This window comes from Frankliniella occidentalis, unplaced genomic scaffold, assembly GCF_000697945.3.
Source record: "Frankliniella occidentalis isolate FOCC.00 unplaced genomic scaffold, Focc_3.1 Scaffold63, whole genome shotgun sequence".
Classification (NCBI taxonomy): Eukaryota; Metazoa; Arthropoda; class Insecta; order Thysanoptera; family Thripidae; genus Frankliniella; species Frankliniella occidentalis.
The window spans coordinates 1,323,659-1,327,419 of record NW_026267193.1 but is presented as its reverse complement, the minus strand read 5'-3'; the positions used below and the strand labels follow the sequence as shown (position 1 = coordinate 1,327,419).

The 3,761-nt window shown below is 57.8% G+C and overlaps 1 long non-coding RNA gene across 1 annotated transcript in view; it reads left to right on the top strand.

Moving 5' to 3' along the window:
• Positions 1 to 280: 280 nt before the first annotated feature.
• Positions 281 to 3,761, top strand: part of LOC127749527 (uncharacterized) — a 32,488-nt gene continuing 29,007 nt past the window's right edge. The window contains exon 1 of the long non-coding RNA XR_008011209.1: positions 281 to 721. This is a non-coding gene — a long non-coding RNA (uncharacterized LOC127749527). The remainder of the gene's footprint in view (positions 722 to 3,761) is intronic.

The following is a 3,761-nucleotide window of genomic DNA, read 5'->3' as shown; positions in this document are numbered from 1 at the left end:
CGGCGCCTGCCGAGGTCCGCCGCGCGTCCGGCACCGCTTCCTGGGCGGCATCCTGGACACGCCAGGCTGCGCGGTGCGGTCGCGGTGTGCCCCGCGTCGCCGTGGGGGCCGCGGGCGCGGGCCGCGCTCCTGCTGCGGTGGCGGGGCGCCGCGAGCCTCCCCCCACCCCCCACCCCGGGCCCCAGCGGCGGCGGCGGTCCGTCGCGCCGGCCGTGCGCCAGCGGACTGGGGGGGCTTGGCCTGGCCCGGGCCCCTGCCGGGCCCGGCCTGGCTTTGGCTGCAGCTCAACGACTTGGCCTGCTCTGCCCGGCTCAGCCCGGACCAGTATGGACGCGGCCGCCCTCCCGGCAACACACGCCCTTGCTCCTGCTCCTGCTGCTGCCCCAGTGCCTCCTCACCTCCTGTCTCTCTCTCTCGCTCTGACGCTTCTCCCCGCCGCGCTCGCTCTGGCCACGGGGCCATTATGTCAGTGCACGTCTGTGCCCAGGGATTTCTGCTGGTGACACGCTCGGGCAAGCAACCACGGTGGTGCGACACTGTTGGCGGCCAGCTGAGTAGACTGTTGTGACAGTGTCCTGTTCGTCAAGAGGGGAGGTCCGCCCCCCAAGTGTGTCCCTCGCGCCTGCCGGCGTCGACTCTTCCCCGCGGGGAGCTGCTGACCAGAAAGGTCCCCCTGACCAGCCGGTCCACCCTCCGCCCGTGCCCCGACGCGCGCTTTGAGGTAGGTACGGACACGGACGGTACGGATGGTACGGACGAGCCGTGAGCATGACACGCGACAGGGCCGCGGGCCGCCACCGTCCGCTGTCAGAGCCTCAGTGAAGAAATCTTGCTTGCAATATTTGCGAATCACTTTCTTGCTAATGCGACGAAAATCCAGCGCCAGGGAATTCCACCGTAGGCTTACAAATCGACCAAAAATCTTTCGCATTACGAACAGATCCCTCACTGCAAAAGGCCCCTCTCACACTCGCCGATCGCGTCGTGTGAGATCTGTCAATCAGGGCCGCCTTACTGTCATCGTATGTCATGCATGCCGGGTGTCGCTCATGAGCCGCCGCGCCGATCGTTGACGACGACGGGGTGCCTTTCACCACGTCCACCACAAGCCGGTATGGCGGCGCTTGACCTGTCAATTATACGTCTATGGGCGCCCTCCCATCATGAGTTATGGCTATGGGCGATATGTGGTACTTGATCTGCCCCCCAATATCGACGCGCCGAGCTCGGCGGATGACTTGACCCCTCTCTCCCTGGGGTCAGGTCGGGTCGGAGGGGGCGAGGCGGGAGGTGCCGCCGCGCCGGGGAGGAGTGACCATACGAGTGTGTGTACTAGCCGTTGTAATGCAGATGGGTGACACACCGCACGCGAGTGTGTGTGTGTGTGTGTGTGCGCGCGCGCGCGCGCCCGCGCTCAAGAGTCAGTGTCCCGAGCCCTCTGTGTGTCTTGTACAGTGGCGCGCTAGGATTGGAATGCAATTGTGACACTTCTGCTCGAGTAGATCGCGTTTATTTCTCAATACAATTTGTTTTTTGTTTTGAAAATTATAGGAATTATTTTAGCACAATCAGTAGCATGTTTGATACTTTGTATATTCTGCAACTGTAAGAAAATCTCATTTTTTAAATCTTAGTTTTTTAATCAATCCAATTCCTTCCTATAATTAATTTGGTTTGGTCTCGGTGCTACAAAATCATAGCTACATGATAGGTAAATAATTCTCGCGCCATTCAGTTGCACTTCCCCCACCTCTCCTCTCACCCCACGTGTGTAGTGCTGTCTGGTCTCTGGCGCAGGGCGAGGTTGCAGACCCTGACCTCTCGGGTTCAAATCCCGGCGTCAGCGGTTGGTTTGTTTTTGTTGCGCCCCGCGGGGGGATCCGTGCATCGCTGACCCACTGACCGCCTCGTCGGGCAGTTCGCCTTACACTCTCCGCTAGAATTTCGATGACATCTACATAATTTTTTAGGAAAAAAGAAAAAACTCTTCTTGTCCTTTTACTTACAATAACTACCAGATAGGTTCACCAACAACCTACAGGTTCACTGATCTGAAGTGTGCAACCGGCAAGAACTCGCAACCGTGTCGTGAATACCTGCTGGTGATTTGGCCGTAAATTTGACTACTTAAACCAGTGTTGGACTCAAAAGTTGAAAGTTTAGAGCTTGTTGAACTCAAGTAATGCATTGGGAAGTTGGAACCGTTCAGACCAACATTCGCAAAAACTCCTCAAATTTGCAGATAAATTCGTGTAGTTATTCGACACGGCGCAGCTAGGGGACCATCCAGAAAGTACGTTCTCCTTTTGCCATTCCTAAACTGCCCAGTTCAGCTAATGGAGGCTCTCCTAGCGCCTGATCGGTAGGCAACGTCTTTCCTGCAAAGCACGCGTGCACTGCTGGGTTGCCTACGCTAGATTTCGCAGGCGCCGACCTCCAGAAATGTGACGAACGAATATGAGAAAAGCGGACGTACTTTCTGGACGATCCCTATAGTCGTGCACTTCAGTGACATCAGTGTTGCCTCGGCCCGCATTAGCGGCGGTGCAGTTTGCCCCATACGAGAGAAGGGCGCCGTGCAAAATCTATTTGCCTCGCGCCACGACTCGTGTTGGGGAGTTGTGGGGTTGTGCCGTCAGACTGACACGGGGAGGCTGCGGCGGCGGCGGCGCCCCGACGGTGACGCAGACGCACCGAGGGACTTGTTGGATCCATCAGCTGTTTTACGCCCCCACCCTGCCCACCGCCCCCCGCCTGTCGCAAAGACAGCCGATGCGGATAGCCGCGCTGCCGCGCATCCCTCGTGGGATGGGCCCGATATGACGCTGGGTGATGGCGATTCCCGCTCTCGTCTAATAACGATCGGAAATAGCAGAGGGACATCCGCCGCCGGCCGCCAGGGACGCTAACCTGCTGTCGCTCGCGGGTATCGCGCGCCTGCTGCCGGCTGTCGCGGCTGCCAGCGTCGCGTCAGCTCGGCTTTCATCCCGGCGAGTATGCGACCTACCCTTTCGATTAAAAGTCAATGACCTCCTGCACAAGTGTGCGGATCTCAATTCGCTCCTCTGCAAGTATGTGAATATTTTGGTCTCACACCTTCAGGGTGTGAACATTTTGTCGGACACATGCAGGTCTGTGAATCTTATTCCTGCTTGCAGGTGCAAGTAGGGTACCCCAAGGGGGTGCCCCTCGTCAGTCCTGTACGGCACAGTACAGTATATAAACTCAGTTACGAAAAAGTGCACGGCGTGGTGAAGCGAACCGCGTCCGCACCCTCTGGTGCAGCAGCAGTTTCGACGCGGCGTTGGGATCGCTGCCGCAATGATCTTGGGAGACGTGCCTTTTATGTTATTTTTTTCGGTCGGGCGAGCACGCATACAGTGTATCAATAATTGCTGAGCTTAACTTGAACTTGAAATTAAACTTTAACTTTAAATGCTCAGCTCTGTCAGGGAGCGCAAGGGGAGACCGCCCGGAAGACGGCGTGAAGTGAGGCGCCTGGCGTGAGACGTGGGATGTGAGCTGGACAGGCATGCCAACCAAAATCGCGAAAACATTTTAATTTTAGCGCGCCGCAGGCCAAGGTAGACGCACATTTAGCTCAGCTTCACACGGTTTTAACGTGCGTCTACCTTGTTTAACGGAAGACGACCCACCTCAGAATGAACAGCCCCCACTCTGGTCCCGCTGCAGCAATGGGCTCACGATGTCACCCCGCCCCGGCTGGCAACCAGCCCCACCCTACCTCCCCCCACCGCGCC